Source organism: Muscardinus avellanarius (assembly GCF_963383645.1).
Source record: "Muscardinus avellanarius genome assembly, chromosome: 9".
NCBI classification, from domain to species: Eukaryota; Metazoa; Chordata; class Mammalia; order Rodentia; family Gliridae; genus Muscardinus; species Muscardinus avellanarius.
The window spans coordinates 31,518,140-31,534,833 of record NC_137795.1 but is presented as its reverse complement, the minus strand read 5'-3'; positions in this window follow the sequence as shown (position 1 = coordinate 31,534,833).

Genomic DNA, 16,694 nt, shown 5'->3' with positions numbered 1-16,694 from the left:
GAAATGATAACCAGTATCCCACTCCCTTGACACCATAATATGCAGAGTTAAGGCAGAGCCATGTCTCTGGCATGTATGGGAGTTCCTATGATTGCTCTGAATATTTTTTTAAGAGTCAAAACTCTCTTTTTCTAATCTACATGTTATCAATTGGTGTATATATATATATTGCATATTTAAAATTTATGTTTTTTAAATGACTAAGCCTATAGTTACAGAGATGATTTTTCAGTGGAAACAACAAAAGAGAAAGATGTAGTATTAGTTGAGTATGTTCTCTACACAATGTTAAACATTGTATTATTTGAATATTTTCTAACAAAAATGCTTTCATGTATTACATAGTAAGTTTTTGATAAAGTATGCCAATAGATTAAATATGATTTTATTTTTATAATCTGTTGTTTTTAAAGTACCTTTGCTACACTTTGGTCATTTTCTATAAACAAGCCCATTTTCATATCTCAGAAATAAAGCCCACAACTTGTTTAGGCTGGCTTGTAGACTAAAATCCTTTAATAACTTTAAAAAGGTTTGAGTTTATCTTCAAGCTGCATTGCTGAAGTATCCAAATGCCATCTTATTGGCATAACAAATTTTAAAACTAGGAGAAACTTTAATTAAATATCTTTTCCCCTAGGAAATGACTCCTCTCTATGCTAAGATCAAAATTCAAATGTGCTGAGCTACTGACAGCAGAACTGGTGCTAATTTATGCTAATGATTATTAACCAGTCTCCATGAATGAGTCGATAAAAGGGTATAACGTGTGTATGTGTGTGTGCATGTGCTATAAATTCCAAAAGTTGAGAATTAAATCATAGTATCTTCCAGTTATGCAAAATTAATTTATTCTCTATACTTGTTTTCTATTTCATTTACTGTTGGCTTTAATAATATTGATTCCACTATCAATGGAATCCTCTGTATTGGTAACTGGGTTTCACCAATCTTTTTAATAGTATAATCTCTAAGCTTCAACTATGCAGCAGTTAAGGAATTAAATGGATTTTCTCTGTAAAATCCTTGGTATAATTTGTAATGGTACTATGCTTTAATCACTATATAATACCCCTCTGAGTAAATTCTCCCTAAATCCTCAGGACTACATTTTAAAATCTGTAGTACTGTGCTTTTTCAAAAAAAAGTGGGGCACTTTCTTCCTTATAGGTAACTTTTCAAGACAAAATATTTCAAGCAGATGATCAATATAGATAAAAAAAATTAAGAGAAAAATATTTTATTGCATTCATCAACTATGGGCCAGTTTATCTGTCTCTTACACAATTTTGGTTGGAAATTTACTAACATTCTCAAATACCTAGTTATCTTCATGTAATTTTACAAAAATAAACATGACACTAACTAGGTCTCAAAGCCCATAATAATTTCATACTTAAACTGGGTAAAGTGCTTAGTTTAATTTTGTTGATCAATTTCATCCTAACAATTTGGTTTCAAACCTCGAGATTAAAATTATATAAAATATATATAATCACACACACACACACACACACACACACACATATATATATATATATATATATATATATATATATATATATATATATAAGATATCCCTACAACTTTGTTGGCATTGTATGAAAAATGGAATATTAGACATTAAACAATGTGACCATGCTATAGCTCTGCACTGACCCCTCATTGTGCAACACAGCACATAGATGAAGACACAAAGAAGGCATAGACCAGCTTTCATTTTACTTATATAAGCTTATGTTTCGATTTTTAAATTTTACAATGAAACGTAATAATTTTACATATTTATGGGATAGTGTGAGGTTTTTTAAAAAATTAAATTAGTGTATAAAGTTGTTTCTTTTACATTGGTCCTTTTGAACCAAATCTAAAGCTAAAACCCATTTCAGTAAATCTCTTGGTCGTTGTGTTTGAGTACATTAGCACATATATCTGCAAACAAAATGATAAATGATGATGAGTAAACCTGCATCACAGAGGAATTCATATGTAGGGTAAAAAAAATGTTCATATTCTGCTGAGTTTTGCTTTTATGATTGTGTCTTGTTTGTTTGTTTACTAGGATGGACTAGTACAGAGATTAGTTGACCCATTTCTGCATTACTTTATCAAAGATTCACCATCCCTCAGATAGTTTTACCAGCAATTTCTATATTTTGTGCTTTTTCTGAAGTTGTCAATGGGAATGTACTTACAAGGCCTTCGAGTTAAGGACTCAAGCCAAAATTTGATGACCACAAATTACATGCTATACTGTAAATGAGGAAAAATCCATACTCGGTAAAGGCAAGAATTTTGCACAAGACGTAGCACCCGAGAAAGACTAGTTTTCTAAAAAAGAGAACGGAAGAAAAACTGTCAGCTGAAGACAGCTCTTAGATTTCATGTTAGCATTTTCATATGGTATCTGCTGCTATAATTGGAAGTGAGATTTATCAGGCTTCAGAGTTTTCTCCTGACAGATGCCTTTTTGACATTCATGTCTGTAATGCCTGAGCTACATGCTTTTGCTTCTGTTGCCACAGTCTTAGCAAATGGTTTTCAAACAATTCATTCATCTGCACTAGGTCTCAAATATGATGCTTAAAAATTTTTTTGATCAGGATGCCAGGCGTGGTGGCGCACGCTTGTAATCCCAGTACTTGGGAGGCTGAGACAGGAGAATTACAGTTTTGCGGCCAGCCTCAGCTGTTTAGGGAGGACCTTGTAACTCAGTGAGACCCTGTTTCAAAATAAAGAATAAAAAATAGGGTCAGGGGTGCAGCTGGAAGGTAGAATGCCCCTGGGTTCAATCCCTTGTACCAAAAACAAAACAAAACAAAACATTTTTTAATTAGGAAAAATAACATCATGGCTTACTTTGATTTCATTTTGAATATAAGGTATAATTTTTGGAGTCATTTAGATAATTCCAGGATTTTTAAAAACATATTGTTAAATATATTTTCAGAGACTCCCAGTTCCTTTCGAACAATTATTCCTACAATTAGGCAGCTGCTGCATTATAATATTATCACCAGAGAAAACAATTAAGTCCTTTTAAAAAACCACATACATAGAGAACTCTTGTTGAGTAAATAAAAGGTTGTGTGTCAAGTTATTTTTCATGCACAGGGAGTACATTTTTTTAGGCTTTAAAAAGTGAAGCCATAGACCTGAGGAGACAAAGTAACTTTCCTTTATTAATCAAGCATGTAATCAAGCACTTCTCGCATTATTATTAACACATGCCTGGTAAATTAAAATTATGCCTTGAAAGAGTACTCCTCACCAGGCATATAGTAAGACTGCGTGGACATTTTCTGAGCGTCAATGAAAAGAGCACAGGTATCAATAATACATAATGGGAAAGGACTGTATTTCCATTAAATGATGAGGAAAAATGGGACAGCCACCTGCAAAGAGGGACCTCAATCCTTATTTTGCATCTCACATAAAAATAAAATCAAAATATTACATGCTGAAATATAAGGGTAAAAATTTTAAAAATACTAGAAGAAAACATGGGAAAAGTTATACCAAGTGGGTCTGGGCAAAGATTTTTTTGGCTAGATCCCCAAAAGCTCATCAACAAAAGAAAATTATACAAATGGGATTGCATCAAATTACAAAGCGTTCACACAGCAAAGGAAACAATAAAGAGAGTGAAGAGGCAAGTCATGCTTTGGGAGAAAGTATTTACAATCCATACAACATACAACAGGCTTGTATCCAAAATATACAAGAAACTTGAACAATAGCAAGAAAAATGATTTAACTAATTTTTTTAAAAATAGGCAAATAAGCTGAACATTTTCTCAAAAGATACACAGATTGCCAATATATTATGAAAATTTTTCTCATCATCTCTAATTATCATGCAAATGTATATTAAATCCAACATGAGAAGGTGGGTGTGGTGATGAACACTTATAATCCCAGTATTTGGTAGGCTGAGAAAAGAGGATCGTAGGTTCACAGCCAACCTCAGCAACTTTGCGAGGTCCTCTGCAAACTTAGTGACATCCTGTTTCAAAATAAAATAAGGCTGGGGGTGTAGGTCAGAGGCTGAATGCCCCTGGATTCAATCCCTAGTGCTACAAAAACAACAACAAACAGCATGAACTATCTCACACCTGTTGGAACACACAGTCAAAAGATTAAGTGTTGGTCAGAATGTGTAGAAAAAGATATTCTGGTATACTGTTGACAGGATCATAAGTTAGTACAGTCATGAAAATCAGTAGAGTTTCCTCTTACCCTATGATCTAAACATCCCATTTCTAGGTGTATAACCAAAAGAATTAAGATGAGCATGTTCACAACAGAGCTCCCGTGTTTATTGAAGCATTATTCACAACACCCAAGATGTGGAAGCAATCTGAGTGAACAAGAAAATGTCTTATAAAAAAAGTAAAGTCTTTTTTTTTATAATGTGAATGAACTTGGAGAACATTATGCTAAGTGAGTGAAGCCAGGCACAGAAAAACACATACTGCATGATTTAATTTTATATGTGGAACATAAAAGAGTTGATTAGGCGTGGTGGCGCATACTTGTAATCCCAGCATTTGGGATGCTGAGACAGGAGGACCATGGTTCACAGAGAGCCTCAGCTACTTAATGAGGCCTTGTGCAACTTAGTGGGACCCTGTTTCAAAAATAAAGACTAGCCAGGTGTGGTGGTGCACACTTGTAATCCTAGAACTTGGGAGGCTGAGACAGGAGGATCCAGGTTTGTGGCCAGCCTCAGCTACTTAGTGAGGCCCTTTGAAATTCAGTGAGACCCTGTTAAAAAATAAAGAATAAAAAATAGGACTCGGGGTGTAGCTTGGAGATAGAATGGCCCTGGGTTCCATCACCAGTAGCACAAAATAAAATAAAATAAAATAAAATAAAATAAAATAAAATAAAATAAAGACTAAAAATAGGGTTGAGGGTGTAGCTCTGAGGTAGTATGCCCCTGGGTTCCATCCTGCAAAAAGAGCTGATCCTATAGAAGCAGAGAAGAGTGGTAGTTTATCTGAGGATATGCTGTTGAAAGAGTACATTCTTCAGTTAGACAGGAGAAATAAGTTTTGAGAACTATTGCACACCCTGGTGACTACTGTTGATAATATTTTTCAAAATTGCTAAAGTTATCTATTTTCCTTATTCTTATTACAAAAATGATGAGGTAAGGAGATGGATGTTAATTAGATTGGTTTAATCTTTCTACATGCTACACAAACACAAAAATCACATTATGCCAAATAAGTACACACAATTATTAAGCAAATTAATTATTAATTTAAAAATTAAGTCTTAATTTAAAAATAAAGAGGCCGGGAAGAGACTTGACCCACTATTTTAAACTGACTGGAGCCAATCAGCTTTTCAACAACCGGTAGCTTCTGAAGATTAAAGATTTTAATACACAGCACCTGAAAGTTTACATCAAACCTCCCAAATGAGCCAACATTAATTTATAGGAAGGTACAAAAGCAGTCATATGACAAGATTGCGACCACAGAATTCATTCAAAGATGAATGAAGGTAACATATTTGATAGCAACATCAGCTTAGTTTATAGTGGCTTTGATCATACTGAAACACAAACTCTGTACTAATGTAAAGCTATGGATACAATGTGTTAGTCCAAGGATGTTCAGCTTCTGAGCATAAAGATTATTTACATATTTTTCATTCAGGTTACTCATGCATCATTTTGACAAATCACATATCCTTAAGTGCTACTAAGCACCACTTCTGATGATCTTACTATTTTTTACCTTAATTTTCTTCTGGCATACATTTAGACAATATTATGTGTTATTACCAGTTAAAGCCTCCTGCTTAGTTGTGTAAAATACTAATTACCTGTACCTGTACCTACGGTGTGGAACAAAGCTAGTTAAGTCATACATGCATTTCATTTTTTTTTTTACCACAGAGCTTTGAAATTAGTTACTAATGTAATATTTATGCAAAGATTAATCAGGACAAAGAATGAAAAGCTATTCTAAAAATAACATGCAATGGATCCAAAGAAAAAATAAAATTAAGAATATATAATCTATGATAGGGTGATTTAAAGGTAAATTGAATCTTTCAAGGATAATAAATACCTGAGCTGAAAAACAAAATCATCAAATTAAAATGTTTAACAAAGAATTTGAAGAATTTATGAGATACTGTGGGAAACTAAACCAATGAATTACAAGGGCATTTAGGGGAATTCTCTCAAGACACAACAGAAAAAGGGATACAAAATAAATAAGAGGGAAAAAGAAAAGACAAGAAATTATATGTGTATAATATAAAATCTGGGACATGAGAAGAGTAGTTTATAATATTTTAGAAATGTAACATTTCCAATTACTTATCTAACAATTATTCATGCTTATAATTGAAGCCAAGAAACTTAATTTTAACCTGGACTTTGAATAACACTTGTCACTTTAGATCTGTGTTGTCTCACATGGTATGCATAAACCACAATTGCCTATTGTGTACTTAAAATGTGTCCATTTAAAATTGAGATGTGTTGTAAATATAAAATTCTACTGGAATTTGAAAACTGAACATGAAAGCAAGAAAATGAACTATCTATCAATTTGCAATACTTACTATATGTTGAAATAATTAAATATTTGATACGTTGACTTAAATGCGATATATTGTAAAATTTTCCCATCAGTTTTTTTATTTTACTTTTTCATTATTTCTATTAAAATATTTTGTGTCAGTTAGTGTTGTTCTACAAGACTAACTTGCCTTGGAAATATGCTCTTTCTCTTATTTTCAAAGCCTCGGGGCACATTCCTGTAAAAACTTTAAAAGTAACAATTTTTGTGAATGTGAACTGGATCTTGGAACGGAGTCAAAAGTCATTTTGTGTTAAGTGAGGTGGTGATAGAGTTGGATAACACGCTTGAGGTCAAGACAAGGTTAGCAGCTAAATACTGAGTCTTCTAATTTTGGATGACTCATATACTGGATCACAGCACATCTCTTCAGACATCAATTTCCTTTCCTACACAATGAAAGTTTTGTACTAGCCTAATGTAAAAGCTTCTCAGAAATCTTAATGATTTTGAAAAAAGTTTACATTAGCTTTAATGATATAAAATTGTGAACTGCATTAGTAACCCTCTGGAAGACCTAATGAAATATTTCAGCGATGGTCAAATCTCCTGGTGGTACTCTTCTCTACAGAGAAGAGAGTAGAACCAACGTAAGACAAGCAAACCAATGCAAGCATTTCCTATTCATTCTTTCCTTCCCCTTGTTTTGTTTTCACTAGTCTCTCTCTTTGTAAATGAAATAAATGGATGTGTAAAAGTGTCATTTATACCCAAACACTATCATATTCAATTCCTTTAAATTAAAAAAAATAACTCCCATTTTTCCTTTTGTATTTTCAACTATTCAGAAAAGGTTTTTCTTAGCATTTTATTTATTGAGCCTATACAGATATATCTCATCCTTGTCTTACATTTGGGTAATTGTTTCTTCAATGACTTACAGTATAAATATTTCAACAAGACATGAATGTAATAAAAACAATTTTAATTGGTGTTTAGAGAAAGTCTCTCAGAGTTAGGTGAATGAATTTATAAAGGTAATAAATCCTTTGGTCTTTTTCCATGCAGTTCTGGCAAAGTTTGCAAGGAAAATAAATAAAATTCCTTCATTGCAAATGTATCTGTTATGTCTTTGAACAAGAATGTGCTTTTAATGAAACACTGAATATGCTGTTCCAGTCAAATAACCTAAGGGTAAAAATACATATTCTAGTCAAAAACCTCAGATGCCCTAAAGTTTCTCTCCATTTCCAATGAAGGCCACAGCCATCATATTTTGTTTCAAGGACTCAATGGAAAATGTTAAATTCTTTATATATGAGTTTATGCATTACAACAAAAGGCATAGGCCAAATATTAAGTAATAAGTATTATGTATGGAGAAGAAAGGGAGGAAATTAGCACTGACAACTGGAGCCTCTTTGTGGGGAAGACACGGAATGAGAATAGCTCCATGTTCGCCCTAGTCATCTGTGTGAGCTGGTGGAGAGGGCAAGAGAAACGGGGTGTGTGTGTGTGTGTGTGTGTGTGTGTGTGTGTGTGTGTGTGAGGGAGATTTATTTTATGGCTTAGAGTGATGCTGTCACTGCAACTCCCATGTCATCAACTAGAATCCTGTCATATGCAATGTCTTCCTATGAAAGAGACCAAGAAAACAGTCTAGTTGCATGCTTAGGAAGAAGAAATTAGTCTGTCATCTGACAAACCAACTCTTATCTCAAATATCTATGTATGAGGAAGTACGTTATGTCTGGAACCAAACTGTGAGATTTTAAGTTCCAACTCTCAATCTTTAGTATCGTGAGTGTGTGTGTGTATGTGTGTGTGTGTGTGTGTGTGTGTGTGTGTGTGTGTGTGTGTTGTACTAGGGCTATATCCAGGGATATTCTACCTCTGAGCAACACCCTATCCCTATTTTATTTTTTATTTTGAAACAGGTTCTTTCCAAGTTGTTGAGGGCTTTGCTAAGTTACTGAGGCTGATCTTGAACCTGGGATCCTCCTGTCTCACCTCCCAAACACTGAGATTACAATCATACACCACCATACCCAGCTCAATCTTTAGTATTTTAACTGCTCAGTCTCCAAGGGAAGTATAAGAAAATGCACAGCTACTTTAAAATCCAATCTACTACAGACTCCAAACCACTACATGACAGTATATGAGATACTTGTCCAATCCTCAATTTTTAAACTTTTATTCTTCAACTAAGTTAACATTTTTTTATTTGCTTACATAATGCCAAGCACTATCAATAAAAATATAAATAGGATGCAGATTCTGAACATATAAATTCTCATAGTCTAAAACCAGTGTTTCTTTATCTTGGTCTATTTACCTTGGTCTTTTACATTGGAATTTTCCAAGTAGCTTCATTTTTTTAAACAAGTAGTTTCCACTGTTGCACAATTAGATCAGAACATTTTGAGAAGAGATCAGGAATGGCTATTTTTAAAAAGCTTCTCAAGTAAGTTTAAAGTCTGCACAATGCTAAGAACTGCTGAGTTATTTGTACCTTTTGGTCAATTGCCTTACAGAGTTTGACGATAGCCTATGCATGTAGCAGAGGAAAATCATAAAATCACGTTTAGCGGTTTTACATTAAATCTAGAATCAGAATCTCAGGAGCATCCTTTTCTGTCGCCTAGCAACCATAGTCCATTATTTAAAAAATACTCCTAAGTAACTTTTTGGTAACTTCCCCTCCATTTCCTTCCTCACACTCACAGTCAGCTGGTGACCTTACTTTTTAGCTCCTGAGAAAATATAAGCTATCAACAAAGAACTTCCACAAATTCATGCTACCAAATTCAACCATCTATTCAGTGTCCTTCAGTGCTAAAATAGGCAGTTTTTAGGAAGATACTTAGAAACATATGGTAAATCTTATACATAGGAAGTCCATGCATATCTATTGTAGTCGGTATTAATAACTGTTTCATCTCTTCCTGCTTCTACAGGTTACATAAATGCTTCTTTCAGGTAGAATATTGTCAAGAAATTTTGAGAAACAGAGAACTCAGGAATACATTAATGAAATATAGAGGAAAGTAGAGCTGGGAATAGAAATGCTGCTGGAATGCTGAAAGACTTTTTACTACATCTGTTTTTCCCCGTGTATTATTATTGAATAGAATTTATAAGTTGAATACTCTATCCTGCTATCTAATACAATCGTTCTACATATTCAATTAAAATTTGGGGTAATTATCACACATCTCTCCTAATTCAGCATTTTTTCTTTCTTTTAATAATTCTTTGAACATACCAATATAATGGATGTTTGTTGTTAAAATCCCATATATATTTTTACTGAGTGTTTTGTATACTCTTATATTAACTGCAAATGTGGATTTGTTCATTTCCTTCTTTGCTTTTAATTATTTTTGCTTCTTATATTTTGAAATTCTGTTATCAATGGCATACGTAAGTTGAATTTCCTTCTCCTTCTCCTCCTCCTCCTCCTCCTCCTCCTCCTCCTCCTCCTCCTCCTCCTCTTCCTCCTCCTTCTTCTTCTTCTTCTTCTTCTTCTTCTTCTTCTTCTTCTTCTTCTTCTTCTTCTTCTTCTTCTTCTTCTTAGTCTTCTTCTTCTTCTTTTTCTTCTTCTTCTCACTGAGTTGCAAATAGCCTCACTAAGTAGCTGAGGCTGTCCTCGAACTGCGATCCTCCTGTCTCAGCCTCCCAAATGCTGGGATTACAAGCTTGTGCCACCATGACCAGCCTTTACCTTTTTAATGAATTGATATTTGTATTATTATAAAATCTCTCTTCACCACTAGCGATACACTTTATCTGGTATTTCAATTTGGCAGAAATTAATGTTGCCATAATTGTTTCCTCATATTCAGGTTATGTTCTATTTCCCCACTTTCAAACTGTCTTTCAAATATATATTTAATATAACCTTTCTTTCTCTTCTTTCTGGTTATACTATCTCTGAATTTTAATAGCAGTTAGAATGGACATTGATTTACATTTAATATACTATTGCTAATGTAAGATTTAACTCTTTCATTTTTATGTTTGGTTTTTATTAATTTCATTTGTGCTTTTTCTAGCTCCCCCCATCATCTTTTGAGTGAATAAAATATGTTTTATATATGCCATAGCTTGAATTCTATAGCTTGAGTTCTAAGTGTTTCCAAAAGGCATCTGTGTTGAAAGCTTAGTTCTCAGCTTGGCATTACTGGGACGTGATGGAAACTTGAGGAGATGGGACCTAGTGGGAGTTCTTCTGGGCACTGGGAGGACATACTTGAAGGGGACAGTGGTAACTCAGCCTCTTCCTCTTCTGTTCTTTCATGGCCACACTCATTTCCTTAGGAGCTGGACTAATTTTCAATCCCATCATCACTGTAGAAGAGTTCCTATTTCTCCACAGCCTTGATAGCATTTATTTTTGCCCGACTTCTTGGCGATTGCCATTCTAATTGGGATCAGATAGAAACCATATGATCCAGCTATACCATTCCCGAGTATCTTTCCAAAGGGACTGAAATCAGAATATTATAGTGATACATGCATATCCATGTTATAACAGCACAATTCATAATAGCCAAATAATAGAAACAACCCAGGTGTCTGTCAACAGATTACTGAATTTCATGGGATATACAAAGAAGAAAATTACATCATTTGCAGGAAAATGAATGGACCGGAGACCATAATATTAAGTGGATTAGCCAGTCACAGAAAGTGAAAAGTCAGATGATGATTCTTCTCCTATGCAAAATCTAGGGGATAATCAGAATGCAAGAGGGACTTTATTTATTTTTATTTTTTATTATACATACATATATATATATATATATACTTTTTTTTTTTTGCGGGTCTGGGGATGGAACCCAGGGGCTTTTGCCCTCCGAGCTACACCCTCTGCTCTATTTTTTATTCTTTATTTTGAAACAGGGTCTCACTAAGTTGCAGAGAGCCTCACTGAGTAGCTGAGGCTGTCTGCGAACCGCGATCCTCTGGTCTCAGCCTCCCGAATTCTGGGATTACAAGCGTGCGCCACCACGCTGAGCTCAAGAGGGACTTTAGTCCATGAAGGAGAAACTAAAGGGAGTAAGGGAGGTGGTCCAGGGAAGGGTGCTGGAGGGAGGGAGGTTTAACCAAAAGGCATTTCCGTGGACATTATGTACATATGTGAGGATGCCAATGCCAATCTCAATATCACATATGGGGAAGGGGAGAGAGCAGAGTGGGATGCAGGGGGAAGCCCACCAAGTACTGTGTGCAGGCATGCCACTATCACTCTGAACTACATTATCATGTGAGACTACACTGCACCAATAAAAGTATTTAAAATATATAAATCTTCATTACACCACTATCTTACAAAAACAATCCAGGGTGCATAACTTTCTTTTTATATTCAAATACAGATCATTTAAATTTATTCTAATATTAGCACTGGAAATTGTCTGCTAGGTGCCAGGTGGTATGCAAAGGGCATTATATTTGTCCCTGATATAAGACCTTGGAAAAAAGCATTCTCACCCTTAAAAAAGAAGATGTAAAACTCCTTTCCTCAAACATAGAATATTTTACACCAAATTTCTTCCCTCCCTCCCTCCCTCCCTCCCACCCTCCCTCCCTTCTTTCTTTCTTTCTTTCTTTCTTTCTTTCTTTCTTTCTTTCTTTCTTTCTTTCTTTCCTAGGGACATTCTACCAACAAATTACACCCTGCCCCTCCTTTTCTTTTTGAAACAATGTCTCACTAAGTTGCTGAGGCTGGCCTCAAGCCTGTAATCCTCCAGTCTCAGCTTCCCAAGTACTGGGATTACAGGCATAAACCACCATATCCAGTTTATACTATTTCTAGTCCTAAATTACTGTGTTTCTTCTATTAACTTTGCTTTATGTCATAATAAGTTTCTTTGATAATTGGTATTACTGAAAGCAAATTTTCATAGGTGCTTTGCTTATGACACTGAATTTGGTCAGTATTCATATGATGCTATTTATTTATTTATTTTTGTGGTACTAGGAATGAAACCCAGGAGCATTCTACCTTCAAGCTACACCTTCAGCCCTATTTTCTATTCTTTATTTTGAAACAGGGTCTCACTGAGTTGCAAAGGGCCTCACTAAGGAGCTGAGGCTGGCTGTGAACTGCGATCCTCCTGTCTCAGCCTTCCAAATGCTGGGATTCATATATTGCTATTTAAAATAACTATTGGTAACATTGGCATTACACATATTAAATTTAATTAATATTCTTAATGTCATCAAAAGGCTACATATGATAATTTTTCATTGAAAGAAAAAGTTGTAAATGCAGTAAGTCGCAGAAACAAAACAACAGAATATTACTTTGCATCAATGAAGCAAATATGAAATGTCATATAAATAATTATGCATAATATTTTGCAAAAAACAATCATACTGGAGACTCTAATGTAGCAGAATACTCAGAATTGGTTGGAAATAATTTGTGGAGATTTTCTGGCAGAATAAATAAAGTGTTAGCATTAAACATTATAGAATGTATGATGCTTGATTTAGAATAAACCATTATTTTAAGAAATAATGCATAGTCATTGTTATTAATTGAAGAGAAGATGATATTGGGAAAAGTACAGACATTAGACATGCCTTAACAGAGCTGAATGTGGTGGCACACTCTTGTAATCCCTGCATTCGGGGGGCTGAGGCTGGATAACTGCTATGCACAGACAGCCGCAGCTATCTCAAGATGCCTTTTGCAACTCAGTGAAACCCTGTTTCAAAAATAAAAAAGACTAAAATTAGGGCTGGGGGTGTAGCTCAGAGGTGCAATGCCCTGGGTTTCACCCTCAGTACCTCCAAAAAAAAAAAAAGAAATATCTTTACATTTTATTTTGATTATATTTATATCTTTGTGGGATTTGTGCACAATGAAATTTTACTCAGCCATTAAAAAAAACTCAATTATATCATTTTAAAGGAAATGGATGGAACTGGAGGACATTATGCTAAGTGAGATTAGTCAGTCACAAAAAATAAGAAATCAGATGCTTTCCCTAATATGTGAGAGTTAGGGAGAAATGGGTCATAGGAGGAATACTAGATGAAAAAGGAAATCCTATAGAGGAGCAAACAAGACAACCTAAAGGAGGAGAGAGGAGGGGGGAAGAAGGAAAATCTCTAAAACAAACAATGTACTTAAACATATTTAAACATATCAAAGTCAACCACTAAGCCAAGCAAGGGAAGGAGGGATGGGGAGGGAATGGGGTGGGAATTGTGTAGGGGCTAAATGGGTGATATGTACATGTATGTATACACAAGTTTTTTTTACCCCAATATGATGTATGAATATAATGCACCAATAAAAAATTTAAAAAAGAATGTTTATTATTTAAATATCACATATAGATGGGTGTGATGACACATGTCTTTAATCCCATTACTTTGGGGAGGCTAAGAAAGGAAGATCATAGGTTCGTGTCCAGCGTCAGCAACACAGCAAGGCTCTCAGCAACTTAGTGAGATCCTGTTTCAAAATACAAAATAAAATAAGTCTTGGGATGTAGCTCGGAGGTAGAAGGCCTCTGGGTTCCATCCATGTATAATAAATGAATAAGCAAATATCAAATATAAATACATAATATTGAAATGTTTTTTGTTTAAGGATAATATAAAATGTTAAGAGATAAAGAATTGAGTTACAAGTTAAGTAGCACTTTTTTTCTGTGGTATTTAAAATAATAATTTGTCTTACAGTCAACAAGGTCTTAGATTGGACTAAATAAAGTAGTATAAAATGTTAAATTGAAATATTTAAATATCATTAGAAATAAAATATTTCAATGAACAAAATATATAATTATAAGATACAAATACAATCAATTTTCATAGTAAATAAATGGAAACCATATATGAGATGAACTTGTAATTCTTATGAAAGCAAAATTGTCAAGAATATTTTGACATCAGGGGAGCACCTTCTTAGCCTTGATATAATAATAATAAGCTTTTTTAAAATAAAGGTTAAAAAATTTAGAGAATCTTCTCATTAGTCATTAACATATTTATTTTCTCTCTGATTGCCTGCTAGTATTTGCTTTAATAAGAATGGAGATTCTTTTAGGTACTCAGGCTTAACTAATTCATCCATAATTATTTCCTGTTAAGAACAGTGAACACCAAAAAGTGAGTGATGTGTGTGTGTATGTCTCTACCATCTTGCAACTCCATTAAGATGTATGACTACAATGCACCAATTAAAAAAGTTTAAAAAGGCAGAACTGATGTCAAAGGAAAGTAGAAGTGTTGTGGTGAAAGGACTATGATTTAAGAATTGGATTAAAAACTCCCTTTCAGTTTCAAAACACTGCAATAGAAATAAACGAAGAAGGACTGAGCCAGGTAGGCCTGTAACAGGAAGGTTGCCTTATTTGATCATCTATAGTATCTCCTTCTTCATCTAGAGTTCTTACTATGACCCATTTTCTCTCTAGCTTTCACATATTAGGGAGAGCATCCAATTTTTCATTTTTTGTAAGACTAATCTCACTTAGCATAATGTACTCCAAATCTATCCATTTACCTGTAAATTATGTAATTGTGTTTTTTATGGCTGAGTAAAATTCCACTGTGTATATATCCCATAGTTTTGTAATCCATTCATCTGTTGATAGACATCTTGGCTGGTTCCATAGTTTGGCCATTGTGAATTGTGTGGCTATGAATATAGATCACATATATTAGTTTGGTATTTTGGTTTCAATTCTTTTGGGTAGATACCCAGAAGTGGTATTGCTGGATCATATGGTAAGTTTGATCCCATTCCCTGAGGATCCATACAGTTTTCCAGAGTGGTTGTACTAATTTGCTGTCCCACCAACAATGTAGTAGAGTTCCCACTTCTTCACATCCTCACCAGCATTTGTTGTAGTTTGTGTTTTGAAAGATTGCTATTCTAGTTGGAGTTAGGTGAAATATCAGGGTAGTTTTGATTTGCATCTCTCTGATTGCCAATGATGTTGAACATTTTTTCATGCATTTACTGGCCATTTCAATTTTTTCTTTTGTGAAGTTTCTATGTAGTTCCCTTGCCCATTTTATGATTGGGTTATTTGTTTTTTAGTGTTGAGTTTCTTGAGTTCTCTGTATATTCTAGATATTAGTCCTCTATTGGAGTAGTAGGTGGCAAAAATCTTCTCCCATTCTGTTGGCTCTTGGTTGAGGTTCTTGATGGTTTCCTTTGTTGTACAGAAGCTCTTTAGTTTAATGCAATCCAACATACTGATCTGCCTTTAGAAAGTTTTTACCTGTGCCTGTAAGTTGCAATATTGGACCTATGCCCTCTTCATGGAGCATCAAGATCTCTGATCTGATTTCCAAGTCTTTGACCCATCTTGAAATGATTCTTGTGCAGGGTGAAAGTGGGGTTTATTTCCATTTGTGTGTGTGTGTGTGTGTGTGTGTGTGTGTGTGTGTATGGTTAACCAGTTTTGTCAACACCATTTGTTAAATAGGCTATCTTTTTTTCAGTGTATGTTTTTGGCTCCTTTGTCAAAAATAAATTGTTTGCAAGTGTGCTGATTTGCTTCTGAGTCTTCTATTCTGCTCTATTGGTCTATGTTTCTGTGAAAATTCCCCCTAAATACAGGTGATGGGGTGTTTCCATACAGCGCTTAAGGAGATGCAGCCTCCCTCGGCCTGAGTGGCCTGCAGCCTAAGGCAAAACTTTAAGTAAAGTGATTCAGCAGAAAAGGGACTAAGATGGCACCTGGAGGAAGCTACGGAGGTGTTGTTTCCCCATTCATTATAGGTGGGGAGACTGAGCAGTTTTTCCTTTTAAAGGAGGTTCCACACATATGAATGGCTCATGTACTGGCCTGAGATTGGCCGTGAGCTATGTGCTAGTGATCTTTATCCTGGATAGGCTAGGCTATTTCCCATGGGAATTCCCCTCGTGGTTTGGTGCTATATATATGATTGCTTGGAGAGAAATAAAGGAGATCTTGCTTGACTTGACTCCCAGCTCGTGGGTGTGTGTGTTCGAGTCATCGGTACTCATCATCTTTTCAAGCCCCGCCGCTGTTGGGCTGGATTCCTGACATACAGGGAAAAGTCAAGGATGTCCATTATCACCACTTCTTTTCAATATAGTGCTTGAGACTCTAGCCAGAGCAATAAGACAAGAAATCAAAGGAGTAC